Below are 19,693 nucleotides of genomic sequence, written 5' to 3' on the forward strand. Positions count from 1 at the left end.
ACAATATACACACTTCGCTTGTCGAACTACAACATGGCTGGTAATGTTTAGGTAAGCATATGTGGGATGATATCAAAACTAATCGCATTTCTAGGTTAGCTGGTACCTTACTAATATGGCTCTAAACGGTGTTGTTTGCCTCCGTTAACTTTCGACTTTCAATTGTAACTACCACTGCGTGATACAGCACAGAGAATTTAATATAGAATCTCATGGCGAGGTTTTCAGATACATTTCGCTTTTAAAAAAATGTTTTGACAAGTGATATGGAAAACCGGAATCTTTACATTATTATTAACTCGTCTGCCAGGCAAAAGCATCTATATTTTGTGTCGAATCTAAATGTTATCTTGTGATGGACTCGAGTATGCATGGAATCATGAACATGGTAATTTTAGGATCTGTGCGAGCCATCTCCTTCACTACAACAGGACTAACACAAAAGGATTACTTGTTCTGTATTATGTATTCAATTCTGCTCTGTTATTTCATCATACGCTACCTTCCACTCATTTTAAAATATTAATAGTTTGTGTCAAGTTTTACATTTCGTAGCATAATATATGGCTTTCTTCGACAGAGATCGACACCATTTTAATTGGAATGCGAAGTTTAATTTACAATTAATCATTACATTTTGAGTGACAGAAGAACGATTTGAGATCGGTTAAAATAATTCCAGTAGGAACGTTTGCTTTCTAAATTACAACTACAGCTAAACATCGTAACAAAGTTATGTGATACCGTGTCACAGGGTCTTAATAAGCTGGCTTTCTTATGTCATTATGGTACGACCAACGGTGTACACCTACCTGTTGTAAATAACGTCGACTCGATAGGATACAGACAATTTATCTCACTTAGTGCAACGGATGTCTTAACAAAGGGCTCTTCACAATGATACGAGCACATCAATCATTTGTGAATCTCATATGTCATCCATCATATCTGTCTATGAAAATGCAAAGAAGAAAAGGCTACTTCAGAAAGACAACCCACAAATAAATACTGACACCGAAAGGCATTCAAGCACTACCACAACATGCAAGAAACGAGACTGTTCGCATTGTGATGGACTGTTTGCTGTGGCGCATTAGTGCGTGACTGTGTTTCGGCGTCCAGCTGTGTCCTTACGCTGTGACAAGTTTCATCACAATGACAGTGGACGAGCAGTTTACTACTGTCCAGACAATACTGCTGACACCGACCGATATGGAGATGCAGCTGTGATCAGTTGGCGACACTTCTTCCACCGGAGCCTGCCCGGAGCTCTCGCTTGGAATCACGAGAGAGAGAGAGAGAGAGAGAGAGAGAGAGAGAGAGAGAGAGAGAGAGAGACTACAATGGCCACAGATCCAGCTTTGAGAGATTTTTGTTGCTCTTCAGGATGATAGTACCGATTTCAACATTTTTGCTCTGCCTTGTTCAACAGTCAGGTTCATAAATACGGTTTTCTTCGAAAAGTGGCATATGATTCCCCTGTTGTTGGCAATGTATGTATTATGAATTCATAATACTCCATCACTCATACATAAATCAGCTACTTTTACCTGCTTAATCTGCTTTGTCTTTGTCCTTTAATTTCGGAAGGAAGTTCGAGGACACTCCTTTCCCTTCAGCAACAGCGATATGAAATATCAATCTCAAAACGCTGTAGTTATCTCTGTATAGCATAAGCTAAAGAAAAACTTACTGTCTAAAATCTCGCAGTGTCGCAATGTACAGTGTAGTTTACTGTTAAAATTCAGAGGGAGAGTACGTTCCTAGAAGAGTCAACCAATATATTTCTTCCCGTTGCGTATCTCTCGACGAAAGACCATGAGGTAAAACTAGAGATTTAAGCTCACACGCAGGCTTATCGACAATTGTTCTTGCTGCGAGCCATTCGCGACTGGAACAGGAAAGGGCGAGAGGAGGAACGACTGTTCACTAGTATGCAAAGTACCATCCGTCAACCACAGTGTAGATGCAGACGTAAATGTTACGACCCACTCTCAGCATGCCTTACGGAAATATAACATAGCGAAATTAGTACTGGCTTACTGCGCGCTGGTTAATTATTATGCTGGTGGACGGACGTTTCAAGGCTCGTTTGACCGACGTGAATTTGGCACGATGTGGGAGAACACCGCTCAAGTTATTTCTGGAAAGAGAAACTGCGCTCTCCTAGGAATGAAAAGGTCCGGACCTCCTGCACAGACGCCGCAGCCAGCTGAAATACCGAGCTATAAAAAATTTGCTGACATACCCGGCATTTCGTAAGAGTTAGTAGTTGAGTAGTCGGAGTCCTTAGTTTTAAAGTAAACGTTAATAGCAGGCTAATTTGTCCAAATACTAGGAAATGCATCGTTTTATAAGCGATCAGTTGTTTTAACAACTTCGTACATAATTTTTTAAGCATGAACTTCTTAGTCGATGTTACTTGCTGCATCAGCTTGAATCAAAACAGTTAAAGATATTCTACTGTACAATACTGCCTTGAAATAAATGTCGCAGACATTTTATCTTGAGCGAATAATTTTTTTGTGCATACAGTATAGTTGTGTGCTGTGCTGTTGTAGAACGCCATAAATCCTCATACTTTTCGTCTCAATACGAACCACAAAAAAAACAAGCTGTGTGTGTGTGTGTGTGTGTGTGTGTGTGTGTGTGTTATCGGAAACCTCTTCCTCGAAACACTCTTGATCACAGGATATCGCTACATACAGCCACCTGGGTACTGTGGATAAAAGAACATCGGCATTCTCGATGGAGTGCCCTGTCTCTCCTATCCTCAACAATACGGCTTGTGCACATTGTCAGGACGGTCACATAACCCGAAGGGGCACTGAAAGTTAGAACCTGTTCGCATTGCCCTTTGCGGGAAGAAAGATATCAGCAGATCCCTTCCCTCCACCTATCTATTCCCATCCCCTCCCCCCTCCCCCAACGAGGAGTGCGAAGCAGGTGGGCAAGCAAACACTTTAACCAACGGCGTCGGACTCTGTAAGCTGACGAGCACAGGATTTGTCTAATGCCAGATGATATGAAATGTGCATGTGGCTAGCGCCTCCCGTCAGGAAGACCGGTCGCTGGTACAAGTCCTTTTAGTTGACACCACTTCGGCGACTTGCGTGTCGATGAGGATGAAATGACGATGAAGACAATACAAAACCCAATCTCCAAGCGGAGAAAATCCCCGACACCGCTGGGAATCAAACCCGGGCCCCTCGCATCGCACGCTGCCGTACTGACCACTCATCTTTGGAGGCGGACTGGAACGAATTAATCGGATGGAATGACCTATAATTTTATTGACATGATCGTGATTGGACATGCTTGGGACAACTCGAAACTTTTGAGGTGGGGCAATGGATATCACACTGGAGTCGCATTCGGGAGGACGACGGTTCAAATCCGAGTCCGACAACCGAGATTTAGGTTTTCCGTGATTTCCCTAAATCGCTCCATGCAAATGCCAGCTTGGCTCCTTTGAAAGGGACGGTCGATTTCCATCCCCATCCTTGAAACATTTTGAGATTGTGATCCTTCTATAATGGCCACGATGTCGACCAGACGTGAGACCCTACTCTGCCTTTTCCAGTGTGTCGTCGCAGGAACCGTCCTCGCACAATGGATGACAGCGGGAGCGCCGCCGTTGAAGAATGGCTCCTTGTGGTCAGCAAGCCAAGGAGAATCGATGACGGGATGGTGCAAGACGATATTGTATTTTACCATGCAATGGACTTTAATTTTACAAATGAGACTGCCTTTATTGTAGTTGTTGATTTGTTTTCGTCAGTAAAATTATTTTTTTAGTTTGAGGAACCGTATTGTTTTATTCCCAATTTCTGTTCCATCTAATTCCGCAAACTTCCGTAGATACTCAAATTTTTCTTTAACAGTTTGTCTTGTCAACTTTACCTTTTTTTTAGCAGTTTATATGCGGCAGCATTTTCTCGAGTGCAGCTTTGTTCACAAGCGAAGGTACACAATGAACGTTACAGGCAAGACGACAATAGAAGCTTCTGCAATGTGCTTCTACAGAAGGATGCTAAAGATTAGATTATTAACCAGATAACTAATGAAAATTATTTTATCCTTCTTTGTTTAAGAACACAGTTTTTTAAATTACACTGCAGGAAATACTGTAATCAGTAGCAGGTTTTTTTCGAAATGATTTTATGTCCCCTAACTAGTTTCGTGCCTGAGCCCATAGTCAGATGGTAGATTTGAGTAATCATATGAGGCCCTCCAACACATATTACAATAGAGAAGTTTCTTTTCCAATTTACGAGTATGCTAATCCATGAGATAAACCACATACAAGTTTTGCATTGCATTTAGTTGAGCTCCTAAATCAGCATGAATCGAAAACTAAAATCAAACTTCTGCCTTATAATACGAAAGGAGAACTCTTCACGAAAACACAAATGTAAAACTTGCCAAGAAATCAACGCTACCTTCAAACGGTGGGCTCAGACGAGAAAAACTAGTAACGATACAATAAAATCATTTCGAAAACTTGTGGTTGGTCGCAGTATTCCCTACAGTGTAATTTAACTAATAAATAGGTACTGACTCGAATCGGGAAGAAAATAAAATTTTGGTGCAACCTGACTGAAAGAAGTAGTCGATTGACTGGATACATCACGAGGCATCAAACGAATAGTCAAGTTTCGTTATTGTGGGAAAATGTTCAAATGCGTGTGAATTCTTAAGGGACTAAACTGCTGAGGTCATCGGTCGCTAGACTTACACTGTACTTTAACTTATGCTAAGAACAACACACACGTCTATGCCCGGGGATGACTCGAACCCCCACATCAAGGTCAAGTGACCTTCCGTGAGTATCGCTGCGGCGCCCTTCTGTCGGCTGCTGCTTTTATTTTCACCTACACCAAATGGCCACAAGCCACCGCCGAGATGGCCACTTTCCCCTCATCGACGACATTACACAGAAGCTATACAGCCTGTAATAGCATGAACGAAATTTCAATAACTGAAGTAGGATTATGGAGTCAAGGTGTGACACTTTCCACAGAATTTCACATTCCGTCCCCACAATAAAAAAACAATCTGGCCGCTTACTTTACGTCAGAATAGCTAAAATCCACTAAAATTATTGTAATTCTGAGCAAGGGCACAGCAAACAGATTAGACTTCAGGAGATGACTGGAATCCCCAGGGAGAATAAGTTAAAGCGTTTCCCGCGCTATGCCAACACCTTATGGCCCCCAGGACCCCAATGGCCATTTTGCCCACTGTAGCCATTTTGCTCGGCTCTCCACTACAATTGTTTAGAACAGTAACCATAGCAAATGAGTTCACTATGCTGGATTTCGTATTTTCATTTTTCTACTTTATCAGTAGTCTGACACTTCCGAAGAGTCTATGACTGCGTGATGTATATTATTATTATTATTATTATTATTTCTTTCTTGTCTCAGACGTTATGTCTGGTTAAAAATGGAAGGTGACGTGGACCTTGATCAAGCGTGACTTCCTTTTAACTGTATGGTATATGTTACATTGCATTTAGGAACTTTCGGGTAATTGAACAAGTGTCAATAATTACAGATTTCTGTAGTTGTATATATAAGTTTGGATGTAGCTGTATTGCATTGATGTACTGGTGGATATTGTGTGGTATGACTCCTGTAGTTGATAGTATAATTGGTATAATGTCAACTTTATCCTGATGCCACATGTCCTTGACTTCCTCAGCCAGTTGGATGTATTTTTCAATTTTTTTTTCCTGTTTTCTTTTGTATATTTGTTGTATTGGGTATGGATATTTCGATTAATTGTGTTAATTTCTTCTTTTTATAGGTGAGTATGATGTCAGGTTTGTTATGTGGTGTTGTTTTATCTGTTATAATGGTTCTGTTCCAGTATAATTTGTAATCATCGTTCTCCAGTACATTTTGTGGTGCATACTTGTATGTGGGAACATGTTGTTTTATAAGTTTATGTTGTAAGGCAAGCTGTTGATGTATTATTTTTGCTACATTGTCATGTCTTCTGGGGTATTCTGTATTTGCTAGTATTATACATCCACTTGTGATGTGATCTACTGTTTCTATTTGTTGTTTGCAAAGTCAGCATTTATCTGTTGTGGTATTGGGACCTTTAATAATATGCTTGCTGTAATATCTGGTGTTTATTGTTTGATCCTGTATTGCAATCATGAATCCTTCCGTCTCACTGTATATATTGCCTTTTCTTAGCCATGTGTTGGATGCGTCTTGATCGATGTGTAGCTGTGTTAGATGATACGGGTGCTTGCCATGTAGTGTTTTCTTTTTCCAATTTACTTTCTTCGTATCTGTTGATGTTATGTGATCTAAAAGGTTGTAGAAGTGGTTATGAAATTGCAGTGGTGTAACCGATGTATTTATATGAGTGATTGCTTCGTGTATTTTGCTAGTTTCTGCTCGTTCTATAAAGAATTTTCTTAAATTGTCTACCTGTCCATAATGTAGCTTTTTTATGTCGATAAATCCCCTTCCTCCTTCCTTTCTGCTTAATGTCAATCTTTCAGTTGCTGAATGTATGTGATGTATTCTATATTTGTGGCATTGTGATCGTGTAAGTGTATTGAGTGCTTCTAGGTCTGTGTTACTCCATTTCACTACTCCAAATGAGTAGGTCAATATTGGTATAGCATAAGTATTTATAGCTTTTGTCTTGTTTCTTGCTGTCAATTCTGTTTTCAGTATTTTTGTTAGTCTTTGTCTATATTTTTCTTTTAGTTCTTCTTTAATAATTGTATTATCTATTCCTATTTTTTGTCTGTATCCTAGATATTTATAGGCATCTGTTTTTTCCATCGCTTCTATGCAGTCGCTGTGGTTATCCAATATGTAATCTTCTTGTTTAGTGTGTTTTCCCTTGACTATGCTATTTTTCTTACATTTGTCTGTTCCAAAAGCTATATATATATCATTGCTGAATACTTCTGTTATCTTTAGTAATTGGTTGAGTTGTTGATTTGTTGCTGCCAGTAGTTTTAGATCATCCATGTATAGCAGATGTGTGATTTTGTGTGGGTATGTTCCAGTAATATTGTATCCATAATTTGTATTATTTAGCATGTTGGATAGTGGGTTCAGAGCAAGGCAGAAAGGACTTAATGAGTCTCCTTGGTATATTCCACGCTTAATCTGTATTGGCTGTGATGTGATATTATTTGAATTTATTTGGATATTAAGTGTGGTTTTCCAATTTTTCATTACTATGTTTAGGAACTGTATCAATTTAATATCTACTTTGTATATTTCCAATATTTGTAGTAACCATGAGTGGGGTACACTATCAAAAGCTTTTTGGTAATCAATGTATGCATAGTGTAGCGACCTTTGTTTAGTTTTGGCTTGATATGTCACCTCTGCATCTATTATCAGTTGCTCTTTACATCCTCGTGCTCCTTTGCAACAGGCTTTTTGTTCTTCATTTATAATTTTGTTCTGTGTTGTATGTGTCATTAATTTCTGTGTAATGACTGAAGTTAATATTTTGTATATTGTTGGTAGGCATGTTATGGGGCGATATTTAGCTGGGTTTGCTGTGCCTGCTTGATCTTTAGGTTTCAGATAAGTTATTCCATGTGTAAGTGTATCAGGGAATGTGTATGGGTCTGCAATGTAACTGTTAAATAATTTAGTTAGATATGAATGTGTTGAGGTGAATTTCTTTAGCCAGAAATTTGCTATTTTATCTTTTCCAATTGTGAGTAAAATTAATTGCTTGGGTGACTTCATGTTGCAAAATTATCACTTCAGGCGTTTGTGGTACCATCTTGTACGTATCTGTTTCTGCTTGTATCCACCGTGCATGCCTGTTATGTTGTACCGGGTTTGACCATATGTTGCTCCAGAAGTGTTCCATGTCTGTTATGTTTGGTGGATTGTCTATTTTAATGTGTGTGTTATCTATTGTCTGGTAAAATTTCTTTTGGTTTGTGTTGAATGTTTGGTTTTGTTCCTTCTATTTTCACTTTTTTTGTATCTTCTAAGTCGTTTGGCCAATGCTTGTAATGTCTGCTTCTTTTCATCTAATTGCTCTGTCGCTTATTGTTGTGAGATTTTACCTAACCTTTTTCGTTTTTTCTGACATTTCATTTCTTATAAATTGTGTTAGCTGTCCGATGTCTTCTCTCAGTTTTTCTATTCTGATCTGTAGCCTGTGTTGCCATGCTGGTTTTGTGGGTTTCTTCTGTGTGTTGCTTGGTTCTGATCTCTGCCTAGTGTGTATATTTAGTGTAGTGAGTGGTCCTATATAAACCAGTAGTTGTAACTCTTCCATAGTTGTGTTTTCCTTTATTTTGTTGTGTATGATTGTGCTGATAGTTTTTATTGTTGTTTCGACTTGTGGGTTATTTGGTGGTCTATGAAAGAATGGTCTAATGTCTGTATTTGTGTCTTTGTTTTCTATATATGTCAGCTGAAATTTTTCTTCTATATCTAACATGTGTGTCACTTCGTGTTCTATTTGTGCTTGTTCTGGTGGCTGTCTTAAGATTTCGTTTTCCTCTGACTGTTTAATTGATGCGTGATGTTCTTTGTTTGTTTGCTCTGGGATGTTTGAGTCCATTACTGTATTTTCTTCTTCTTCTGATTGCACATTATTTTGTTCCAGTATTTGTTGTACTTGTTGTTTGATGTTTTCTAATTCTGACTTGGGTATCCTGTTATTTTTGATTATTACACGGATCTGATCAGCTAGTCGTTGTTCTGTTAAAAATTTTAATTCTGGGAATCTGGTAATAAATGTTGTGTATACTTGTGATCTGTGTCCAGTTGTGTTGGTTCCTGGGTTTGTTGCTTGGTAATAACAGAACATGAAGTGTCGATTAACTTCATCTGAACATCTCATCCTCTGTCTTTGTTTTCCTTCTAGGGTCGTTGCAGGAAGCATATCCTGCAAAACACCTCTATTTGGATTTGAATCATTTCCCAGTTGGATAGCAGTGTCGTTACCATTGTGGGCGGGAATAGGGTTCAAGCGTCGTCCCCGACCATGACGGCGCTTGTCCGAGGCTTCTTTAGTTCTGTCCTGAACCAACTAATCACACTAAAAGGGGGGTTAGCCCTATTAGTGGTTTGTTCTTTTCGTCGCCTTTTACGACTGGCAGAACATACCGGAGGCCTATTCCTTTCCCGGGCCTCCACGGGAATTATTATTATTATTATTATTATTATTCACGTGATGCAACGGTCTTGTGCTCAGGATTTTATTAACTTATTATAGTATTTCACTTGTACTAAGTTTTATAGGGTTCATTAATAGAGATAAATAGGGTCGGAGATTAACCCTTTGAACGAATATCAAGCTACGAATACGATTTCTTCTTCTGGCATCAGTTGACTAGTGTGTAACTGTGGTGCCAACCAAGTAATGTGGTTGCTGTGAGTCTGCGTCTTCACGTCTTGCAATACAGACCTGCAACTGCTGTAAAACCATGGGCAATTTAATTGATCTCAAGGAAAAGTGTTGGAGGCGCACACTTGCGCCTTTTTTTTTTAACGGGCTGTGAGTAAATTTTTGTCTGGCTGCTTTACTTTAAATTTCCTTGCCCTTTAACTTATCCAGCAAGTGTATTCATTAGCTGTAAGAGTGTTAACAACGGAATTAGACTAGAACCAGAAATACTGAAGCGACTTCTCTACCGACCGCCTGGATTCTTCCGTCACTATGCTAAAAGAAAAAGCAGTCGTCTTCAGACCTGTGATGTTCCTTTCTACAAGTGGCGCCGGCTGCAGATTAAACGCACCGCCTGGCCTTCGCTTTAACTGAGTGGACTAGATGAACCAAGTAGGCAGAATGGCGTTTCTGGGAAGCGCGGATGTGGTTGAACGTCAGTGCAGCTGCGGTGATGCTTATCAAATTTTCGACTAAACGTTCAACACAGAACACACATCCACGTTTTTGTGTCTCCATTTGCGTTCGTGTGGGGATTGACTGCGGGCGTGGACTATGATAGTGGAAGAAATCACTGCTTACAAGAAATGCCAAAAACACACAGTGGGTACGAGAAATCCACAGCTAAGGAACACCACATGAAATGTATGAACGATGTTGACAAGGTGATTCGTGTTCATGACTGCTGCAGTGTGTTGAAATGCCTCCAGTATGAAAGGCCCAGGAAATACTCAAAGCAAAGGTACATTCCAAATCATTTTCTCGTGACGCAGATAGACTAATCCCTTACTGTACCATCAGGACTTTCTTTAGAATAAATATACGTATACATATCGCAAAAATCCAACCGCTTACAATATTTTAAGGCTGGAATTTAGTGTCTAGTTGATGATTTCCTGGTAAAACTAACGCAGATCAATAATTTTAAAAATGCATCTTCCGAAACCTTGCCATCGACTGCGAAAGTAAAAAAAATAAAAAATCCGCAGATGTATTTCGAATTCCGTACTATATATGAGTTAAGCGCCCACGCAGCTTTTTATAGTGGACCTGCCTGTAGCATCTGAACCACACTTAATGAACTCTAAAGGAGCAGATTCAGACGAAGTTGGATGTAATCATGTAGTTGAGCACGGTAATGGACTACACCCAGTGTGCAAACTACCAGAAGGATGAAGAAAGACTGTAATTTTAGAGATGCGAAAGAGCAGATGACGAACCTCAACAGAAGCAGAATCCCGTGCTTGAACGGCTAGCCAGAACAATTCTGCATCAGTAGTTTCCATTACAACACGACCACAAAAACCAAATCAAATCAAACCAAACCAAACCAATCCATACCATACCATCTTCGGCAGAAAAGTTACAAGTAATATGATAAAATATATCGAGATCTCCGACACATTAGAAAACAGAGAGGAGGGACGGCGCGAAAGAGAGAGAGAGAGAGAGAGAGAGAGAGAGAGAGAGAGAGATGGTTGGTTGGTTGGTTGGGGGGGGAAGGGACCAAACTGTGGGGTCATCGGTCCCTTGTTCCCAGTAAAATAATTACACACCGGAATGAAGAAAAGAAAGGAGTCGTACAGCACAATAACAAGAGAAAGGAAGAACAAGAAGAACGACAGAAGGACAACCAACTCTAGTATAGACAAAAACAGGAAACGAAAAACCATAGAGAGAAGCAAGAAACAGGTAGAAGGGGTAAAAACAAGAGAGCAGATGATCGTGGCTAGCCAACTACGAGAATAAAAAGGAAAATCTAGCCACTCTGCGACACATTAAAACATCCACCCTAAAAGCATTGGAGTGGAGAATACAAAGTCAGAAAGGACATGCGCTAAAGCTTATATAGAATGATAAAATCCGCCGCCGCGTATAAAACGTAAAACTAAATTAGCCGATGAGGCGTTGTCAGCTAAAATTAATGGCAACGAGTCCGATAACTGCAGAGTCCGTCGCAGGGCAGCCAAAGGAGGACAGCTCACCAAGATATGGGCCACTGTCACCCGGGCGCGAAATGTACACCTCGGCGTTCTAAATTCGCGCGCAGCTCATCGTCGGACTGCAAATAAAGGTCCCTAAGAAATGTGATACGCTGGACCATAGTTAAGCTCTTATGGGACGTGATGGTTACACAAACATTCCCGAGCCTGTAACAAGCGAGTAATGTCTGTGACTGGGCAGACAATGCTGTTTTGATCAAGACTGGCCCAGATCTCATTTTGGACAAGCCCCCCCAGCTCCCCAAACTTGTCCTCTAAAAACAAAAAATTGAGGCTTCATCGTCATGAAAGATTCCCCATCAGCTCTCGAACATACAAGGTACCTGGGCGAATAAGAGCTGCTGCCATCCTTAGCCTGACGTTCCTCCCATGGTGTGCCCAGGGAGGGGAACGATTTGGGGTCGTACTTCTGTGCAGTGAATTGAGCTCATAAACGCTTAGAGACTGCTGGTGTTTGACCATCAGCAAGAGATGATGTACTACGATTCATCACGTGTCATCCACCCTGATGCCACCCACTCCGACCAGGTGCCCTTCCCACGGGCGCCACCCAGCCGCAGCAAAGACAGGGTGGTCACTGCCGGAGGTCCCGATGCCGCAAGGGGATGGGCATCTACCCCTTGGCATGCGTGAGGAGTTAACAGCGCAGGTATCAGCAGAGAGATCCCTGTGTGGTCAGGGGGCTACAACCAGCTGGGTACATGGTGGCCCCACCACAACGGACTGGCTACCGTGCTGGATATCAGGTGCCGCCAAGCAAACAAGTCCAATATTATTGTCAGCGTAGAAAACGATGCTGCAGAGTTGATGGAAAAATACGCACCCAGGAGGGTGACCTCGCCCAACAGTTGGAAAGTGAGCAGAAGTGCAGATCCACGTCAACGAAGGTTGCGATACGTCTCAGTGCATGATGGGCACGATGCACCATGTAAGGCGCCCTTCCCCAAATGGCTCGCTCTTCGAGAAAATTTTGAAAAATGGAGGTCAAACCCTACAGGGGACCAACACAAAGACCAACATTCATTATTTTCCAGTACTACGGTGTACTGAAACTGATTGTTATGAATACGCGAGCCGATTTAAGAGAGAGGTGACGCATTTCGTACAAAAAATCATGTTATTAGGTATTACTGTTTCTGTGGACTCCACAGAATCGCGAAAAGACATTACGTTGCCACTTTACAATGCTGTAGTACTGCTTGTACAACAAGTGGCGCCTAAGAAATCGATCGTGTTACTTATACGAGAAAAATTGACAGCCACTAATCCTAATACTGGTCTCAACCGGGATGTGCTGGAACAAGCTCTACCTCAGTTGTACTGCGGGTACAGTCTTACAAAGATACGAACACTGCGACCGATACGTCTACCTAAATAAAAAAATCTCTGTTTGAAAGCAACCCAAAAATTAACGGACACGGGAGCTACCGGCAGACTGACCACTATGGAACAGTAGGAATAATTCTTACCAGACGACATTTTGAACAGATACATCCGTGCATTAGATATACGTCCATGTAACGGCTGTATACAGATGTATCTCCATGAGGCGACTGAAACTAATTAGATAAAACCCTGTGCTTCCTGCCGAGGCAAACAGTTAAACATTCACAACTTTTTAATACTACATGATCAACGACGGTAGAAACAGTAGTTTCTTTAAATGATAGGAGACATTCGTAAATAAATACATAAATCTTACAAGCCCTACGAATTTGAAGATCATTGCCGGACATCACGTCCCTAAAATAGTACGATGATATTAAAAAGAAAAATATCTCGAAAAAATCGCTTCTGAAGACTGGAAGATTTCCAAGAACTGTTCAATACAACACACTTGAAAATCATTTAATTAGAGGTCGGTAGTTGGATACGTAGCGTTGAAGTTTCATAATCGTAAGAACGTAACGATCAGAAACGTCAAATAACGCCGCGCGGTTAGAGGAGCCATGTCACAGATTGCGCGGCCCCTCCCGCCGGAGGTTCGAGTCCTCCCTCGGGTGTGTGTGTGTGTGTGTGTGTGTGTGTGTGTGTGTGTGTGTTCTTAGCATAAGTTAGTTTAAGTAGTGTGTAAGTCTAGGGACCTATGACCTCAACAGTTTGATCCCTTAGGACTTCACATACATTTGAACATTTTATCAAATAACATGCATTGTACCAAACTTTTTAACAACAATAATAACTTTTTATTTTTAATTAGAAATCGTACGAAAATGCCAGTATTAACAGTAAATTATAATTTGGCTCAAAAATGGGAAATGCCAAATATTACATAAAATACTTTTTATTTATAGAGATTGAGTAGACATGTAGCATGTCTCTATCAATTTTTAATTCACTTTCAAACAACCATTAAACATAAATACACGTCAGTTCCATAAAAAATTTTGAGTCAATATTTGTGAACAGTAGAGCGTGGATGAAATATCGAAATCATTAGATTAGCTTTTCGAAGTAATACATTTAGTCCAGTCAAATAGTAGATATACCTTGCAAAAGGTGGGGTAGAAGAGTTTAGTTTTTCAACTCGTTCATATGGTTGGACAGATTAGAAAACCGAGTTTTGCCAACAAAATTTCGCTTTGGAAAACTTTCCGCAGTCAAAAAACTTCGAAAATATCGGACTTTTTCCAGTTTTTTCAAAATATCTCGGTTTCATTTGCTCCTATCGCTTTAATGTCTATTTTCTTTTTTAAAGAGCACAAAATTCTCTACAAATTTGATTCTAGCCATTTTTTTCTACTCCCAATATCTAAGGCGCTACAGCGCCTCAAAAAATACCAGTTTTTCAAATTTTGAGCATAGTGGCAAGATACCTAATTTTTGAACACTATTTTTTCAGTTCATGTTTGTGTAGTATAAATACATTACACATCATGTTATACGTTGGAATTTACCACCTCACTTTCAGGTATTCAATTCCTCTATATACAACATGAGGATTGCTGGGCACCCAATTACTGTGATTCTTACATCACTACCTGAAGTTCTCTATGGGCCACCTCAGCCCTGATATTTGTAAAACTATAAATATAAAAATACATCATTAAGAGACATAAACACACACACACAAAATAAATTGTCTCAGGAAACTGAACTATTATTAGCTGCAATAGGCAACCTAATTAGGTAGGTAATTATTCTTGTGTATAAAAGCCACACAGTTGACATTAAAAATAAGTAGGTTTATTACAATTAAAATGCATTGTCAGTTACTAAAAAATGTTGACAGTTCTGGTGTGTAATACTTGTAATATTGCACTTAAGCGCACTTGAGACATATGAGCATCACTTCCAACGTTTTGATGGGCCAGGTTCCTCAGTGTCACCAGAAACACCCTGAGTTACGCATTCAGGGTCTGTACATAGAGTTGATCCCAGATTGACCTCTTCTTTAAACAGCGAGTCAGCCTCAGCAAGTTCGTTGGTTTCGTCAGCGGTTTCCTCAACATCCTCCATAACATCTTCTTCACTGTCTTCATACAAAAATTTTGGCACGTTTTCACAGTTGACCCCAATACATTTCTTGCAAACTGAAAAACATTTCAAACCCACTTTTCTGAGGGAGCACGTTCCGCCACAGTTCAGCTTGCATGAGCATGAAACAATGTGAAGAAGTGCTTCAGGTGCTGGATCTTGGCTCATTATAACGGGTATTGGACCGTGGTCATTGTGATTCCAGCCCCATTTCTCAGGAGGTTCCCAGTTTTCCATCCAACTTTGGACTTGCTGGTAAGTCCGCAACGAATGATGATGTGCAGCATCTTGTGTAGGTGGCAACCGTGCAAGATTCAGTTTGCTTTTTGTGGCAGACTTGGCGAATAGCTGGTACCGCAAATGGTCTAGTGTGTGGGAACTGCTGACACCTCCACTATACAATGTGATAGTAACCTGTTCTCCTGCAGTTATTATTTCTTCACGCAGAGGTTAGGGGTCCATTTTTCGCAACAATATTGCAACACTTAATTTTTCCTTGACCAAAAAAAGCAGATGTTGTATCACATCCGCTAAAGGCGTGAGTGAACAGAATATATTCACTGTCAAACTTGTAAGATGCGTGGAAAACCACTTGTCTTCTGCATTTCCTCTTCCTGGCTTTACGAAAAATAAAGTTTTCAATGCCTTGCCCCCAAAGCGGTCATGAGCACAAGCCGGTCAACATCTTCTCCTACAATGACAACACTTCCAAAATCTTTGGTTCTTGAAAGTGCAGATGTTACAATTATAACGTCAGCATCTTCTTGTGCCTGGTGCACTTCAATGCTACACTCCAGAAATTCCATTTTAAGAAGTGTGATCAAACGCATCTTGTTTCGTTCGTTGTACAAGAACTTGTCCTGAGGGACTTGGTTCACCACCTCTGATTCAACCACAACGTCAACCGAAGAATGTTGTTTGGACCTACGAATCCTCTCAGCACTCTTTGTGCTACATTTGTCTCCCTCACATGGATACCCATCAAATACAATAGCAAATTGAGATCCAAAATGACGTTGCAGGTAAGAAACATAGCTTTGGGATATTGACTTGAAGCAAACATTTCAAGTCACTTTGTGGATAAGGTACCCTCCATCAATGACAAAAAATTTACTCGGTCCACCTGACTTCACATCTTCCACTGGAACGAAGGCATTGTAGAATGAAGATTTTGTTCCTTTTCGCATGCCTTTTTCTGAGAATAGGGACATTGGGTAAGGAGCAAGTTAATATTTCAGAAAGGCTTTTAACTCTTATTCACTTAGTTTCATTAAACAAATCCTTTGGAAAAGAGTTAAAGGATCAACAGGAGTAATTTTAGTGCTCCCAGCTTTTACAGAATTGAAGGCAGAAAGGAGAGTCACAACTTTTATCTTTTCTACGGAACTTTACATCGTGGAAATTGTCAGCAACTATTGTCACCAACTATTCCTTGCTCGAAATTTGAAAAATTGGTATTTTTTGACGCGCTGTAGCGCCTTAGATACTGGGAGTAGAAAAAAATAGTAAAAACCAAATTTTTAGAGAGTTTTGTGCTCTTTAAAAAAGAAAATAGACGTCAAAGTGATAGGAGCAAATGAAACTGAGATATTTTGAAAAAACTGAAAAAAGTCCGAAATTTTCGAAGCTTTTTGACTGCAGAAAGTTTTCCCAAGAGAAATTTTGTTGGCAAAACTTGGTTTTCTAACCTTTCCAACAATATGAACGAGTTAAAAAAAAATCTTCTACCCCACCTTTTGCAAGGTACAGGCTTTTTTCCTGAGAGTTTCGCTGGACTAATTGTAACTGCATGTCATGTGAAAATGTTCATAATCTTGTGGATCAAAGCATTTTTTTAAAATATGTACAGTCTCTATAGGATAAACAACCGAAAAGGGAACTAATAGCTGTCGTGGGTCTTCATTATACTGATGACAACGTCATAAATACACAATCAGAGAACAAACTACACAATTGTTAACGCACGTTACATTTACATCCGTATTCGCCACATCACTGTGTAGTGCGTGCTGTACCAGTGTATCCTCCCGTTTTCCTTCCTGAACCATTCACATGTGGTTGCTGGGAAGGAACACAGTCGGTGTCACACTGCAAGAGCCAGAATTTCTCAAATTTTAGCTTCGTGGCCAACACGTGAATTTTATGTCGTAAGAACAGCATGTTTCTTGACTCACTTTGAAAAGTTGCCTTTCACAATCTTGCAAGCAAAGCTCTCCATGGTGCGCAACGCCTTTGTTGTAATACTTACTTCATGTGTCCAGAAAAAAAAATGATTACTCTTTTCTCTACAGAATTTCGAACTTCTATGCTCTTCACGATGACATTTAAAACATCTAAGTGCAAGATTCGCCCTGTTTTGGCTTACTATGAGGTAGGTGATTAGGTGCCCCGCTCCGCAACTGCACGTAACGTTCTCATACCGGCACATGACCAAATATGTTATGTACCTCGATACTCCTGTTCTTAGTATATTCATGATTCTCCAAGTAGTGTAGAGTAGGTAGAAACCGCAGCTAATTTCCTCCCTTGGAGTGAAGTAGTCTTGCTTAGGTGCACTTTCTTACTACAGGCAAACGCGTATGGAATTGGCTTGACGTATAATGGTAATGTTCGCTGCAAAATACTTTTCCTGGACTTAAGGCGACATGTTGCAGGTGTGTACATCAAGTGCTCTGGGCTTTCAATATGCTTATTCCGTTCTATTTCTTCTGCCACTCTGTGATATGGGTGGGGATGCAATGCGAGCCACGGGGTTGGTCTGAAGCGTCTCTTAAATAAGCGGACTAACTCCGGTAAGGCCACGTCCTATGTCTGGTGTGAACCCAAGCTCCCAAGACTTGTGGTCTATACTCTCCCACAGAAAACCAGAGTACCAGCGCAGTGGACTGGAGAGTCCTCCTCAAGTAGTACTTGCAGCTTTCTAAATATGTTTCTGATGCAAATTTTTAGTTTTGGACCCCTTACAGCGTGTCCCAAAACAAATGGGGTGATCCAGGGTAATTCTCAAATATTTTGGTCTTCCACAGTGCTGAATTTCCGATCCCACCCAGTTAGTATTAAGTTTTCTTTCAGCTTTTCTGTATCGTAAGTGGAAAGCACTTACCTGAGTTTTTCCTGGATTGGGTTCAAGATGGTACAGATCATACTGAGACCAATCTATAAAATGTGTTACAGTTTACTAGAGTCTCTTTGCCATTCCCACGTCGACTAAACAAACGCATTGACGGTACGCGCTGTTCCTCTCGAATACTTTTATTCTCTTTAGTTTATCCAATTTGACATGTGTCCCAGACTTAGGCAAATGGTTAGGAAGGGCAGAATTTTGCAGTAAGTATCTTATGACCTAACCAGTTAGCCGATATCAATTGCAGAATATTAAATTTTCTGCTGAAGCAGATTCTGGAACGCTGTGTGTGACAGATTGTTAAATAATAATCATGTGACGAGATGCACCTGATTTACGGCATACTTCCGAGGCTCTTGTATGATTGAGAGACATAGTGTCTTTAGAGACGCCATATTAAAATACTTGTAGTATTCGAATAGATATGCGACTCATACATCTTGAAAACTGCAGGCCGTATATTACACTCGGCAGCGGAGTGTGAGCTTACGAAACTCGCTTACTGATTAAAATTGCAAGGCAGACCGAGATCCGATACTTGAACCTTAATTTTTGTGGAGTCATCTCTTAACCAACTGAGCTACACAGACACGTCCCGACTTCAAAGTTTCAATCTGGCAGTACCTTTCTATTAGTTAGAGTGCTTGTTCAGCTAGTTACGCAGTTTGAATCTGTACGCAAATTTAAGATTCAAGCATTCCGCTACAGCCTGTAAGAAACGTTCTGGCAGTTTCAAAATGTTTGTGAAGCGTGTCTGAGTCCAGGTTTGGTTGGCAGTATTAATCTCCCGGCAACGAGCTACTTTGATCTGACAATAAGTTTCATCTAGGAATTTATTCGGCAGGATAAACGCACGAACATCAGCATTCCAGGAAAGAGCTGCAGCACGTGCGCAGAAGCATTTTAGCAATGTATTTACTCCAGTGTATTCAATATGAGGTCATATGCCTCACCTTTCCATTTAGAAAAGTATATTCCACTGTGAACTAACTAAGGGTAATATCCAAGACTGAGGTCAGAAGAAAATGTACAAAAACTGCCTCAAAGCTAACCCGAAGCAATGTATCATCATTTCCGGCATGTTGGAAAAATATGCACTTGATCGCAAAAACTCTAATCATGAGAGCGAAGGGCTCTTCGAAAAACAGTGTAGCCATGACGCAAATGCAATTGAGAAACTCACAAAAAAAGTGGACGGAAGCACCGGGGACTTGTATACACTTTTGGTAAAATGTGTACATCACAGTTGGAGTTGACACACCATGAGCAAGCTCAAGCATACTGAGACATCATATTCATCCAAGAGCCAATGAAAGAAGCAATTGTCACAACCGCCATAAAGCGTAAAATTAGAGAACGAATATATGAGAAATGATTATTCTAATAAAAATAAATTTAATACATAACGTTTTTAAATCGGAATAAAAACTATAAAATAATTTTTCCCAGTCCCATAACGTTTCTAAACCCATACAGAAAGTTCTAAAATTTGTGATTGTCAATTTTTTATAGCTATGAAAATATTTATTAGAGTGATAACGAAAAAAGTGGGGGCATGCGTAACTGAGGCACGAATAGTTTACCTATCTATTGCATGTGCGCCACTCTGTGCCACATGTCATGTCGTTATTGGTAAATGGAACGCCGCAACTACACACGGGACTAGAGATTAATCTCCGTTCTGTCT

The 19,693-nt window shown here is 40.2% G+C and overlaps 1 protein-coding gene across 3 annotated transcripts in view; it reads right to left on the reverse strand.

The window, feature by feature from the left end:
• Positions 1-19,693, reverse strand: part of LOC124796266 (F-actin-monooxygenase Mical) — a 554,406-nt gene that overhangs the window by 404,455 nt on the left and 130,258 nt on the right. The gene's annotated exons all lie outside the window — the stretch shown is intronic.

Source organism: Schistocerca piceifrons, chromosome 4 (genome assembly GCF_021461385.2).
Source record: "Schistocerca piceifrons isolate TAMUIC-IGC-003096 chromosome 4, iqSchPice1.1, whole genome shotgun sequence".
In the NCBI taxonomy this organism is placed as follows: Eukaryota; Metazoa; Arthropoda; class Insecta; order Orthoptera; family Acrididae; genus Schistocerca; species Schistocerca piceifrons.